This window comes from Oryx dammah, unplaced genomic scaffold (genome assembly GCF_014754425.2).
Source record: "Oryx dammah isolate SB20612 unplaced genomic scaffold, SCBI_Odam_1.1 HiC_scaffold_23, whole genome shotgun sequence".
Taxonomy (NCBI): Eukaryota; Metazoa; Chordata; class Mammalia; order Artiodactyla; family Bovidae; genus Oryx; species Oryx dammah.
In genome coordinates this window covers 26,050,422-26,064,766 of record NW_024070207.1, presented here as the reverse complement: position 1 = coordinate 26,064,766, position 14,345 = coordinate 26,050,422, and the positions used below count along the sequence as shown (strand labels likewise).

The window sequence follows — 14,345 nt, the reverse complement described above, 5'->3', positions numbered from 1 at the left end:
TGTGTGTGTTTGTTGGGGGGGGGGGGTGTCTGCACAAGTGCATGTTCAGTGATAAGACCCACAGATAGAAACCTACTTGGCCAAGTAATACGAAGAGTCATTTAGACTGTGTAGAGCCATATTGGTAAGTTCACAAGAATTCCCTGGCCTTCTGTCTTTCATAGGTGCTCTCATCAGATTCTCTGCATAACACTATGGCACTGTTAAGTCCCTCCGACTTGAGTTCAGCAGAATAAAGCACACAGTGATCTCCAAGGAATCTACTTTTGAGACTTGCAGGCTCTGAGAACTTTGCCTGGGAGAAATTTTCAGGCAGAGAAAAATAGTCTGTGTACGTCCTGGCAGGGTGTGTGAGACCCATGCCAACTTCCCTCCATTCTCTGACCCCACAGAGCGGCTCTACAATGCCTCCATAATGACCTCCAGACCAAGAAGAAGGCTCTCTTTCAGTCAGTCATTCAATCAACAAACAGTTTTCGAGTGCTTTCCCATCAGTGCCAGGCCTTCTGCTAGACCCTGGGGCAACAAAAATGAAGCAGCCTTCATTGCTCACCATTCACCTCTTGCCTTGCAAGCAACATGTTTTGTAGCATCTTTACCCCTTCAGGCTCTCCTTGCTGTTCATTTTATTCTGCAGAGAGAAGCCAGGGCTAATGGCTTTGAATCCAGCCCTGGTTGTTGGTTCTCTGATTGGGCAACAAGGGGCTCCTCTGGAGAGGGCAGTGCTCAGAACATCAAATGGGCTCTCAGACACGTGGCCCAGGTATCACAAACCTCCAGAGGAGATGCAAGCCTGATTCTTTTTTTTTTTTTTTTTTGTCCAGAGCCTTGAAGAGTCAGGAGAAAAATCATGCGATTAGCATTGTGTTGGAACAGCATTCTCACCTCAGGTTTTGTCAGAGCAGACACTCTGGGTCTAGAAGGTCTCTCTGGGAAGTCCAGCTTAGGCTGTCACCTTTTGGTGGGGGCAGTTTTTTAAAATTAATTAATTTATTTTAATTGGAGGCTAATTACTTTACAATATTGTAGTGGTTTTGCCATACATTGTCATGAATCAGCCATGGGTGTACACGTGTTCCCATCCTGAACCCCTCTCCCACCTCCCTTCCCATCCCATCCCTCAGGGTCATCCCAGTGCACCAGCCCTGAGCACCCTGTCTCATGCATCAAACCTGGACTGGCGATCTGTTTCACATATGATAATATACATGTTTCAATGCTATTCTCTCAAATCATCCCACCCTCGCCCTCTCCCACAGAGCCCAAAAGTTTGTTCTTTATATCTGTGTCTCTTTTGCTGTCTCGCATACAGGGTCATCATTACCATCTTTCTAAATTCCATATATATGCGTTAATATACTGTATTGGTATTTTTCTTTCTGACTTACTTCGCTCTGTATAACAGGCTCCAGTTTCATCCACTTCATTAGAACTGATTCAAATGCATTCTTTTTAATAGCTGAGTAATACTCCATTGTGTATATGTACCACAGCTTTCTTATCCATTCATCTGCCGATGGACATCTAGGTTGTTTCCATGTCCTGGCTATTGTAAACAGTGCTGTGATGAACACTGGGGTACACGTGTCTCTTTCAATTCTGGTTTCTTTGTGTGTATGCCCAGCAGTGGGATTGCTGGGTCATATGGCAGTTCTATTTCCAGTTTTTTAGGGAAACTCCGCACTGTTCTCCATAGTGGCTGTACTAGTTTGCATTCAGTGGGGGCAGTTAAAGGGCTGTCTTATTGGTCCCCAGTACATAGCCATGTGCACCCTTGGTGGGGAAACTCTAGTTAGTTAACTAGAACATAGAAGCAGAATGATTTTCTGGATTTTGGAATTTGCCAATTTAAACATTTTATTTATTTATTTATTTTTGGCTGTGCTGGGTCTTCATTGCTGCAAGGGTGTTTCTTTCGTTGTGGCGAGCGGGGGTCACTCTCTAGCTGTGGTGTGCAGGGTTCTCGTTGCAGTGGCTTCTCTTGTTGTGGAGCACAGGCTCTAGGCTTCAGTAGTTGCAGCAAGTTCACTCAGTAGTGGCGGCTCCCAGGCTCTACTAGAGCACAGGCTCAGTAGTTGTGGTGCACGGGCTTAGCTACTCCATGGCATGTGGGATCTTCCCAGACCAGGATTGAACCTGTGTCACTGGCATTGGCAGGCGAATTCTTTACCACTGAGCCACTAGGGAAACCCGGAATTTGCCAATTTAGTAAAAGTTAATTTTCAACTCCTTTCTTATTTAGCTTCTTGGTGTGGAAAACCTTTCTGACATGTATGAGCCCACTTCCTATATTGTCAGTAGAGTTTAATAGGCAACTCAATAGAATCTCTCCATTGACTGGGTGTCTTACAGGGATTTGCAATCAGTGAATCCCAAACTGGGGTCCCTGAACCCATAATAGCCTGAGAGAGAATCAATGAATTATGCTGGTATTTCGTAAGGTCTAGTGAAATATACCAGCAGGTGGTTGTGGAGGTTAACTACAAAGGAGAGTGTTTTTGGCTTTGGCCAGAATTAAATGACCTTGGTGTGACTAGCTTGGGCTGATCTGAAGTTCTGGCCCAATTTTATATGTATCTGATACATTATTCAATGAAAAATTATTACTTAAAATATATCACATTTAAGTCGATAATTTCATAATATTTTTTATTTTATTTATTTATTTGACTGAGCTGGGTGGGTCTTAGTTGCGGCATGCAGGATATTTAGTTGCAGCATGAGGACTCTTAGTTGTGGCATGTAGGATCTAGTTCCCTGACCAGAACTCAAACTCAGGCTCCCTGCATTGGGAGCATGCAGTCTTAGCCATTGGACCACCAGGAGATAAATATTTTGAATACAGAGGGTTAAGAACACAGACTCTGAAACCAGACTGCCTGGATTCAGATCCCAACTTCAAACTTAGTAGCTGGGAGCAGATAAACAAATTGTGGTGCATCCATACTATGGAATATTATTCAGTCATGAAAAGGAATGAGGATACATGTTTCAGTGCAGAGGAACCTCAATAACATGATACTGAAATGAAAGAAGACAGAAACAAAAAGCCACATATTACATGCTTTCACTTAAATGAAATATTCTGAATAGGGAAATCTGTTGAAACAGAAAGCAGATAGGAAGTAGCCAGACTCTAGGGGCAGGTCAAAAGGGGAGCAATTGTTTAACAGGTATGGAGTTTCATTTTGGGGTGATGAAAATGTTTTGGAACTAGGCAGAGGAGGTAGTTGCACAATACTGTGACTGTACTAAATGCCAGGCAATTGCATGCTTTATTATTTTTCAGTGTTGAATTTATTGTTAATGCCAACATTGACAAATGTTTTCTAGATTTTTAATTTTTTAATATGGAATGATTTTGTAGAACATTCATTTATTCTTTTTTTTTACTGAAGTATAGGTAATTTACAGTATTTTGATAGTTTCAAGTGTACACCAAGTACATTGGTTATGCACACACATATATACATATTCTTTTAAAGATTCTTTTCCATTATCGATTTTTACAAGATATTAAGTAGTTTCCTGTGCTATACAGTAGGTCCTTGCTGTTTACCTATTTTACATATAGTAGTGTGTATATGTTAATCCCTAATTACTAATTTATTCCCCCCTCTGCACTGCATTGCACACATTAGTTAATTTAGGGACTTCCCAGGTGGTCCAGTGGTTAAAACTCTGGGCATCCACTGCAGAGGGAGTATGTTCAATCCTGGTTTGGGGAATTAAGATCCTGCATGCCATGCGGTGTGGCCAAAAAGTAAAATAAAATAAAGTTGTTAGTTTATGTTATGTAAATTTGACCTCCATTTTAAAAACTTACTAGGACTTCACCAGTGGTCCAGTGGTTAAGATTCTGCCTTCCAATGCAGAGGTCATGGGTTTGATCCCTGGTCAAGGAACTAAGGTATCACATGGCATGGGGGGTGGTCAAAAAAAAAGTTACTAACTGGGCAACTTTGAGCAAGTCACTGAACCTTTATGCACTTCAATTTTTTCATCTGTAAAAGGAGAAAATTATAATATTTACCTTAAGAAGTTATACTGAGGGGAACACGTGTACACCTGTGGAGGATTCATGTTGATGTATGGCAAAACCAATACAATATTGTAAAGTAATTAGCCTCCAATTAAATAAATTTATATTAAAAAAATTAAAAAGCAAACTAAAAAAAAAAGTTATACTGAGTTACTATTTGTAAAATCCTTGCAACAATGTATAGCACACACTAATTTACATGTGTTTAAAATGGGGCCTATGAGGGGAAAATTCATAAAACCTTTGGCAGTGAAAATTTGGGGGGCCCCTGGGTGAAAACGCAGAGTCGGACACGACTAAGCAACTGAACTGACTGACAGGGTGAAAATGAAAATGGAAAGAGTGCTCAATGTCTTTCAAGGGGTCATCTAGGAATCCTCTGGTTCCAACTTCCCAGTAGCAACTGTTGGAAATTCAGAGTATGAGGCTCTACCTCAGAGCTATTCAATTAGAGCCCAGGTGGGTGGGTGCCTTGGAATCTGAATTTTGACAGCACTGCCCACAAGACTTGTGTATATTAAATTTGAGAAATTTTGGTGTTGTATTTTTAAATATATATATATATATATATTTATTTGGTGGCACTGGGTCTTAGTTGTGACATGCGGGATTGTTTTTTTTTAGTTGTGGCACCTGTGGTCTTTTATTTATTTATTTTTTAGAGACATATTTAGGAACTGTATATGGCATTTCTTTTTAAAATTTATTTATTTTAATTGGAGAATAATTACAATATTGTGATGGCTTCTGCCATACATCAACATGAATGGGCCATAGGCATACATGTGACCCCTCCCTCCTGAAACGCCTCCTACCTCCCTCCCCACTCTAGGTTGTCATGGAGCACCCACTTTGGGTTCCTCTAGTTATACAGCAAACTCCCACTGGCTATTTATTTTACACATGGTATTATGTACATGTTTCAATGCTATTCTCTCAAATCATCCCACCCTTTCCTTCTCGTCCTGTGTCCAAAAGGCTGTTCTTTATGTCAGCCTTTTAGATGCAGCATGTGAACTCATAGTTGTGGCACATGGGATCTAGTTCCCTGACCAGAGATCGAACCCAAGCCTGCTGCATTGGGAGCATGGAGTCTTAGCCACTGGACCACCAGGATCACTGGAGAAGTCCCCATATGAGCATTTAAACTGAGTATGTACTGAAGAGAGAACACTGGCTTCCTAGCTTTAAAAAAAAAAAAATCTAAATCCCAGGTCTCAACTTGTCTTTTTTATCTTGTGACTGCCTTCCCAAAATGGACAATTCTTCCTCTGGAGCCCCTTGAAGTTTAATGAGCAAGAACAGACACACAAGAATACATATAAACACACAGTCCCGAAATAAGCATGGTATCTTTACCAAGTTATCTATAGTAACAAAACCATGTGCTTACCCTAGTTTGTTAATGTCGGAAGTGCTATGCTGGGCTGTGCAGAGGACATAGTAACACATGGCCCTTGCCCTCCAGATATTTGCAAATTCTAAGAGAGAAGATGGCTACTGAAAAGGTTGGGGTATCCTGGGGGTGGATGATTTGAGAAGTGTGGTGTTCAGGGGGGTAGGTTGGAGGGGGTGGGAAATGATAGAGTGTGGGTGAGACTTGAAGGGTCCCATGCCCCCACTGAACACCTACGGTCAAACAATCCCAAAGTATTCCTGGAGTGTTGCGTCCTTGAGTGCTGCTGGGCATTGTGAGGGATGCACCTTCTATGCCTATGACAAGGTGCCTGCCCTCAGATGGAGAGGTAGAACTAAGGCACAGAACACAGAAAAGAACTAACTGCAAAGCAGGGCTTACCTATGGGATCAAGAGTTCAAAGGCAAAAGCATTCAGAGAAAACTTCATGGAAACGGGGCTTGAAGGATTTGGCCAGGTGAAGGGTGTCCTGTAGGCACACAGATAGGGGTGAGAATAGCATGTGTAGCTTCAGTAGGGCACGTCAATCTTGGGTCAGCATCCCCAAGCCAACACAGAATCACCACTACAACCAGAGGAATGCACTGCTCCAGGAACTGGAATTTGGGGAGTTCCCACCAAATGTGGGCCACTGGGCCGAGAACTGTTCCTGCGCCTCTTTGGAGGAAGAGGTAATAGTTTGACTGACTGAAAAGTCTAGCTAAATTTTATTCCATTCACCTCTTCAAAAATACACCTCTCTTTTTCTCTGTGTTCAGGTTGTGGCTTTTATTTCCAGGTTTGAATTCAGCAGGTGCTCCCAAGTTCTGAACTCTTTAAAAACTCCTCACGTTAAACACAAAAACCAGAAAACTATTACGGGATGTCTACTGGAGGTCAGGCACTTCACGAAGTACTTAACATACAAGAACTCATTTGACCTTCGGAACATTTTCAGGAGATATTTATTAGGTCCCATTTTATACATGGGGAAACTGAGGCTCAGAAAGAAGTGGAGTGTCCAAAGTAATATCGCTAGGAAGTGGCAGACCCAGGATTCAAACCACATCTGTCTAACTTCAGAGACTGTATAAAACCACTAAATGGGAAGAGAAAGACTAAAAAGGACCAAAATTTACAACTGAGTCTTTAATTTTTTTTTTCCTTTCTTTGGCTGAACAGTATGCGGGATCTTAGTTCCTAGACCAGGGATCGGACCCATGCCCCCCATAGTGGAAGCTTGTGACTCTACCAGTGGACCACCAGAGAATTATGCTAAAACTGAGTCTTTAATAACTGGCTAGAAAGAAAACTAACTCTGGGCCTCAGTTTCTCCACTATAAAATAAAGAGGTTGGATTAGATCATCCATTCATTCATTCACTTAACAAACACTTGTTGAGGGCCAACTCCATGCAAGGGTGGACAATGTTGGTAAGGGAGGACGGAGGCTGTGATACACAGATGAGAAATACTGGGTTCCTTCATCCAAGGAAGGGAAAATCTGGTTGGAAAGATAGATAGGCAGAGCATAGAAGTGCTAAGTAAAAGGGACCAATTCAGTACTGTGGGGTCAGGGAGTGGGGGATAAGAGGTGGCAGGAAAGAGCAGGCTTGAGTAATGGTTGAGTGCCATTTCAACAAGCTGAGAAGGGCATAGATAAAGCTGAGGGAACAGTCAAGGAAGCGCTCATCTTGTCCAAGGAATGCCAAGAGGGCCAGTTTGGTGAGAACAGAAGCCCTGTGAGGGACACGGAAGGAAAGAAGGCTGGAATCAAATCGGGGTGGGCCCTGAAAGTTAGGTGAAGACTCATGGACTTGATTTTGTTGGCAGCCTGCAGTCACAGCCAGTTTTTCAGGAGGTCAGTTGATTTCTTAGAGTTCCTTCTACCTCTAACACTGTCTGTTTGATTAAGAACCTTGTTAAGTGCCTAGGAGTCTTCAGGAAGGGAGGAGGCTTGACCTGGAGAGGGCTCTGGGGTGATTTTAGCCCCCTTCCTCATTTCCCCCCCTGCAGCTATAAAATCCAGAAAGGTTGTTAGTTGTTTACAGAGTTAAGTTTAACCAGACACATTGTTTCCCCATCTAGACCCGGGGCTCTGAGAGGGCAGAGACCAGGCCTTCCTCAGCTGCAGTGAGCTGCTGGAACGCATCTCCAGCAGCATCCTGCGGCAATAAGGTGCATTTGAAATTTATACGAATACTGGCAATGAATTGCCCTCTGTGGCCCTACCTAGGAGATAAAGTGAAATACTGGAGAGCACATAGTGTGTGTAACTCACAGTCAGTCTAGTACCAGCCCCATTCTTTCCCCATATTTGCAAGTCTCTTTCTGAACCCTGATCTCCTCTGGTCTGCCTTCAAGTAGGGTGACTTAGCATAAGTCCTTTGACAGGCTTGAGACCCTAGATTCCAAACCTGACTTCACCTTCAACTGACTTCACCTTCAACTGCAGGGACTGAAGGGATGACCAGAAGCTGCAAATCTGCTTCATTCTGACACTCTAAAGATCTAAACCACTGGGATTTTATTGTTGTTGTTGTCAGAGGACTGGGCTGTTTTACCAGAGAGACAAGGCCTGTGATTGCAGAACAAAGCAGAGAATTGAAGCAATTATCCTATGAATTTAGCCAGAGGTTTGGTTTGGGGCCTAAATTACCCTGGGACACCACCCCCCAATGCCTTGTTTTGTCTGGTCAGTTCACGAAGACAGGGCTCAGGCCAGTGTCACCCCTAAATCTCTGTGCAACATCTAAGGGGGCTGGTGGTGCCAATGATAATAATAATAACTCTTGTATGAGCCTAGTAGTTGACAGTGTACAAAATTCTTTCCCATCCATTATTTCATTTGATGCTCAGGTGTGTGCCTGTGAGGGAGGTATGACAGGTGCATTGATTTCTATATTTTAGAGCATGGGGAAGACCCAAAACACATTACCTGGCACAAGGCTGGGACTGCTTAAATGCTAGGGCTTGCCTGAGGTCCCACTGCTAGCTATCGACAAGACAGAACTGGGATGGGATTCTTAGAACTCTCCAAACAATCCTCTTTCCATTACAACAAGCTGCCTCTCTGAGTCCAGCTGTTATTGATGGGAGAAACAACTAGAAAAACAAATCTGCCTGAAAGGGAATATTTTTGACATGAAATGGAGGCCCCATACCATATTAAAAGGAGCTCCATATGTGGAAACAGGATTACTGAGGTTGAATCCTGGTTCGGGAACTCACTAGCCATGTGACCTTCAGCTAGCCGTTCATAGCTGCTCCTGGCCTCGGTTTCCTCAATTACAAAATTAAGAGCTGTAGTGAGAAACAAATGAAATAACACAACTGAAAGGGCTTTGTAAACACTCTGATGTTGTACAAAGGTAAGGTATTATGATGATATTGTGGTTCTAGCCTCAAATAAAATAATCATTTAAATCTACATTCTTTACAAGGTTTCCCACAGCTCTCCCTACCCTGCTCCTTGGTTTCCCATCATCTCCTGTAGGGCAGGAAGTGTGGCCCCCAACAGGAAAGGGCTCAGAAAAGCTAGAGCTTCAGCCAGGAAATAACCATCTTGCCCCAACCTTCATTTCGCCAGATAAATGATGCAGCCAAATGGTGAGACACAAACGAGCGGGAATGGATGTCCAAAATCCATCTCAGCCTCAAACCAAGGAGCAAAGTAGCCCTACGGGCCTTAAAAAACGTGGAGATGCAGTAATTACCAGGTTAATTAAAATCACTGAAGACGGCCAATGTGAATCAAAGCAGAATTGGTGGGGTCTGCGTTATCAGGCCTGATAGAGGCAATTTCCCCCCTTTAAGAATGCATTCTGAGTTCATATATTGATTAGCTTAAACAAATCATTTCCAAATCTTCACTTTCCCTTGGTGCAACTAAGGCCAAGCACTTTTTAATGTATGTGCATGGGGTGCATGGCAGGATGGGAGCGGTCAAGTGAAACAGCTAGTGAAGAGGCTCCCCAAGCAAAGTGAAATGGCAAGCAGTCTGTCCTCACTGCTGGCAATAGATTTTGAGGTTGGTGAGGACAAGCAAGAGAGGTCGCAGAACGCCAGGCCTCAAAAGCAAAACCACCGCAGCCTTCATGGCTTGCCTTCCTCCATAGTACTCACGCGCATCCTTCAAACCAGGTGAGGCAGACATACCAGGCAAGTCACAACTGCCATCTCTAAAGTCCTTCCAAAGGAGAGAAGACACCCCATAGCTTAGGGAAGGAACCTCTGGGCCTAGGACAAAGGAGGGGGAGGGGGGCGGGGAGAAGGAGGAGGAAGACATTAATCCTGCTGGGCTTCCTTTTAGTCCAAATCACCCTCTGGCTTCCTTAGTATAGATGAATATATAGTAAATAATATCAATATATCTGCACATAAAGATTTTTTTCAAATTCCTGCTATTCATTTCACATTCCGTTGACAATAATGCCCTGAACCCTCCAGGAACTGCTGGGCACCTCCCCTAATACCCTCTAGGTTGAGGCCATGCCTTTGAAGTCCCCACCAGGGACTCAGGGCTGGAACTGCTAAGAAACACCCAAAGACTGAAAGCAAGAAGGCCGGCAGCTTGAGATCCATCGCAAGCTGCTCTCCTCCTCAGAGTTAATGTAAAGTCATCAGAGTTCCAGTGTGGACCGCAGGCTTCTCAGTCCTTCAGTCCCAGGGATAGCCTGGGATGTAAACACGTAGGAGGATTTATTCCTTTAGCTAGGAAGGAGTCGTTAGGGTAAAGGGTAAGGGTCAAGGGGTTCAGTTTGGTGTCTGAGGAGCCTAGAGAAAGCGGGCAGAAGCTGAATCCTCTTCGAGCCAGGTTTTTGGCCCGAGTCGTGCAGGCTTCCCCCTTTACAGACCTTTCGCCCCCTCCTCCTTCCTCCCTCGGGCCTCTCACTCTCGCCCCCCCACCATGTCTCCACGCCCAGGCCGGGGGCTGCCCTTTGAGGTCTGCCTAGGGAGGTTTGCAGCCGGGGCGGTTGCCACGAAGGGTGGGACGCCCCGGAGACGCGAAGCGAGGCAGCGAGCCCCGGCATTTTCCCTTCCCCAGCACCTGTCCCACTTCGGCGCCGGGGCTGGGGCTGCACCCGCGGGCGGCCTCGGTGCCCAAGCGTCGGAGCCACGCACCGAGGTCGCTCGGGTTAGGGAAGTGGGGGACCGGGGGAGGGGCGGGGCGTCCGGCCGGGGCGCCCCCCACCCCGCGCACGCAAGACCCTAACCACCACCCGCTTACACAGAGGCTAAACCGAGAGAGAGAGTCACACAGAAAGCTCGAGCGAAAACGCTTGCTCTCCGACCCCGAGCGGCGTTGCTCGCCCCCCCCCTCCTTCCTGGAGCCAAGGGCTGGCCGGGGAAGGTGGCTCCGTTCTTCCCCCGTGGCCAGTGCGGGGTCTGCGGCTGCCTGGCGAGGTTCCGGCTTCCCCGGGGCTGGCAGGGGGAGCCCCGAGAACTGCAGGCCCGCCCCCCCTTCCTCCTCCTCCTTCCCCTCCTCCCCCACGTGTCCTCCCAGAGCCCAGCGGCCTGATCCCAGCACCCCCCGCCACCTCCCTCCTCCTCGCGCTTCGCCCGCTTCCCCGGCAGCGTGGAGAAGAGCAAAGTTGCGACAGCCGGCGAGGGGCTCTGCCCAGGTGAAGGGGGCGCCGTGGGAGGGGGGGGGACGGCGCGGCCCTGCGGCGGGGGCGGAGGGGAGATAAAGAAACTTGCTTTCCGCCGCCCCCACCCCGCGCGGGTTCGGATCTTGCGTGGACCCAGCCCTCGTGGCGAGACGCGGCAACGCCGCCGGGACCGAGGCCGGCACCGGGACCGGGACCCGGACCGCGCGCCCGAGTCGGCTCGGCGGGCGCAGGCAGCGGGCCAGGCCGGCACCCAGGCAAGGGCGGGGTGGGTGGCCGTACACCGGACCGAACCGGGGACTCCAGTGGCCTGGGCGCGGGCCGAACCCGGACCGGGCCGAGTTGGGTGGCGAAGTAGGACGTGGATTCGGGGGCGGGGCGCGGCGGGAGGGGGAAACCAGGCCCGGCCGGACTGGCCTGGGCGTGGGGGCGGGGGGCGAGTTCGGGGCACTTGCTGGGCTCGGGACCGAGGGTAGGGCGGGGCGGTGCTAGGGGCTGGGCCCGACTCGCGGGGAGAGGGCGAGGGGAGGGGGGGCTGGGGGTGGAGTAGGGGCGTGGAGTTGGAAGCGGGGTCTGGCCTCGGCCGGGGGCGAAGGTAGATCGGCGGGGCCGCCAGCAAAGGGAGGGAGGCCCGTGGTAGCGCGGCGGCGGCGAAGGCCAGCTTCCGCGGAGTTTGTGCCCGGGCTTCCCGGGCTCCGGCCGCCTCACGCGCACAAATGGGGCTAGGGGATTGACTGGTAAGCAACTACGAGTGTTAGACGGTGTTCGGCGGCGATTCCGGGAAAAGCGCGGAGAGACACTGTCTGCAATTATGCCGCACCCCCCCCCCCAACCTCTTTAGCATCTGGATTCTGCTCTCAGGGGGCCGCGGACCCTCCCCGCCACAACCTTTTTACTCTCCAGCACTCCCACCGCCTCCCCCGCCTTACTCGGCCATCTGACTCTTCTAGGGGTGTGTGTTTGGGGGTGGACGACGGCGGGGGGTGGGTATACTTTTCCTCTCGCGGCGGCAGCCTAGTTCCTATCTTTATTCCTACATGTAGCGTCACTTCGAGTCGCATGGACATTGGGGTTTAGCTAATTTACCCCAACTAACGCCCCCCCCTCCCCAAGCGATTTGATGGCTTTTAAGGAAGAGGACAAATCTCTGGATTTCCACGCGTGGGATGAGGTTTGAGGATTGGGATTCACCCCTAGCTCACTTCCACTACCAATCCCTCTTTCCTTGTGAGCCATTTCCACGGGCATCCAAACTCGAGGGGAGGAACGGCAGTATTAATGTGCTTCTCTGTCTCTACACAGGGTCGGCGTGGCCAAGGACGGCTGGTCTCGGAGGAAAAGTAGCCACCAGTCCAACTCGGGTCGCCCCCACTATTACTTAGGTGAGGGGGGGCAACGCTAAAGAAGGGGATACTGATGGGTAAGGGCCCAGTATAAGGGAGGGGGCTGGGTAGTCGCCCCCGAGGGACTCCCTTTCTTGGCGGGGAGGGAGACGCGAGCCCCGGCTTCAAGGGAGGGGTTCCGGGGAGGGAGATGAGGGGTGGCGACGAGGGGGGGCGGGAAGAAGGGGGGAGTCACGCCCTGCCAGCAAGGGGAGCCTCCCTCAGGCCCCTGGGAGAAGGGGAGTGAATGCGTCTGCTCCGTGCTGCTGGGCAGGGGAGATCGGGGGTCTCCGGATTTGCACATTGGATCCAGCACCGGTGGCCTGAGAAAGTCAGGTCGGGGCATAAGGTGGAGAGCGTTGGAAGAAAGAGAGAAACCCCTGACCGTGGTGCACCGATCTTTTCCCTTCCTCAACCTCCCCCTTGGTGGAGCGTACGGTGGGGGGGCGTGGGGCTCCTGCAGCCCCTCGAATTGAGCACCTTCGCCTCTCCTGGGAGTCTAGCTTTTTGCCCGGCTTGCTGCAGCTACCGCTGCCTCCCTCTCCGGAATCCGCTCGGTCCTCGCAGCGATCCCCTCCTCCTCCCCTCCCCTCCCAGTGTCACCGGGGCTGCTTGGCTCTGCCCCCTTCGCCGCCGCTTGCTCCCTGCTTTCGTCCCTCCCTCTCTTGCTTGCTCCCTCCCTTCGCCTCCTCCTCCCTATTCCTCCCCCCGGGCAGGCGGCATTCTGGGAGTTGTAGTCCCGCAGAGCGAGGGCCGGCGCCACCCGCTAACCCGACCGGACTCCACTTCCCGTCGAGCCCTGCGACCGGCACCCACTCCACCAGGCTTCGCTCGCACACACAGACACACACACACACCGCTCTCCCCCTCACTCTTTCGCTCGCCGCGGCTGCTGCCAGTGTGTGGCTCTGTCTCTCCTCCGCTTTGCTGAGCCCTCCCTTCTTCCTCTCAGTTCCTAGAGTCCGACCGCCGCCGCCGCCGCCGAGAGAGAGGAGAAGGAGGTCGGTGGCAATAAGGGGCGGAGGGGGCATCAGATCAGGGCAGTATTAGGCGGGTGGTGGCTCTGAAGGGGTTAGAGGGAGTCCGGGTGGCGGCCTGAGCCTCCCCGCGAAGCCGAGTCGGGAACAGGTGCGTCTTTTTTTTCTCTCCCCCAACCCTTCCACCCCTTTTGACTCCCCAGCTTTCTCATATCCCCCACCCGCTCTTTTCTACCTCACGCTTTTCCCCAACCCTGTCCCTTCTTCGCCCCGCGGCCGCTCTGCTTGCCCCCCGGGGGCGCCGTCCTCTTCGTGTCCCCGGACGTAGCGCTCCCTGGAGCTCAATCTGCCCTCGCCCCTCCCTTTGGGACAGCTCCCCTCCACTTCCCACCTTCGTACCCCATCCGTGCCCTACCCTACCCCCTCCTCACCCCTTCTTCCCTTAGCCAGGTGAGACTTGTTCACCACGATCCGAGAGTCTTCTTCCCGGCTGGGCGGGGGTCTCCATGGAAACGGGGGTCGGTTGATCCTGGGGGGGAAACCGTTGGAATTACCCCACTCCTCTGAAAGGGAGGTGGAGGCATCGGTCTTGTTAACTACCTGGCCCCAACCCCCTGCTCCGAGGATCCGACGATCCGAAGGGAGGCTGACCAGCAGGGCAGGGCGAGAAAGGGCTTTTTTTTTTTTTTTTGAGGGGGGGTCTGTCCGTGATGAAGTCCTGAAGAGACCAGGAGAAAATACCCTCCAACCTCAGAGGGGAGGTGCGACGGGTGCTCTGAAGGGCTGCTTTCTCCCTGGTGTCGGGGTGCAGGAACCGTAGGGTAAGGGGTACCCCTAGGTGGCGGCGGGGCCTGGGTTCGGGAGTGGGAGTGCTGTGATGGGGGCAGGGGCAATTATCCGAGTCCCTGGAAAAAAGGCGGGGGATGACTTCGGAGCGCCC

General features: G+C 50.0%; 1 protein-coding gene and 1 long non-coding RNA gene across 5 annotated transcripts in view; one reads left to right on the top strand and one right to left on the bottom strand.

Moving 5' to 3' along the window:
- Nucleotides 1–2,144: 2,144 nt before the first annotated feature.
- Nucleotides 2,145–10,824, bottom strand: LOC120881471. Of its 2 annotated transcripts, none has more exons than XR_005725313.1 (4): nt 10,668–10,824; nt 9,563–9,676; nt 5,841–5,928; nt 2,145–2,180 (listed from the first exon to the last, which is right to left on the bottom strand). It is a non-coding gene; the product is annotated as an uncharacterized LOC120881471 (long non-coding RNA). The 2 variants fall into 2 exon arrangements; XR_005725312.1 differs by lacking the exon at nt 2,145–2,180 and adding an exon at nt 3,841–4,004.
- Nucleotides 10,825–10,981: 157 nt separating this feature from the next.
- BCORL1 (BCL6 corepressor like 1) overlaps nt 10,982–14,345 on the top strand; it is a 60,622-nt gene continuing 57,258 nt past the window's right edge. For 2 of the 3 annotated variants that reach the window (XM_040265178.1, XM_040265176.1), the window contains exons 1-2: nt 10,982–11,061; nt 12,349–12,428. The gene's annotated coding sequence lies outside the window, so the exon portion shown is untranslated. Of the gene's footprint in view, nt 11,062–12,348; nt 12,429–13,280; nt 13,430–14,345 lie in introns of those variants that run through there. The other variant, XM_040265177.1, reaches the window with a different exon arrangement.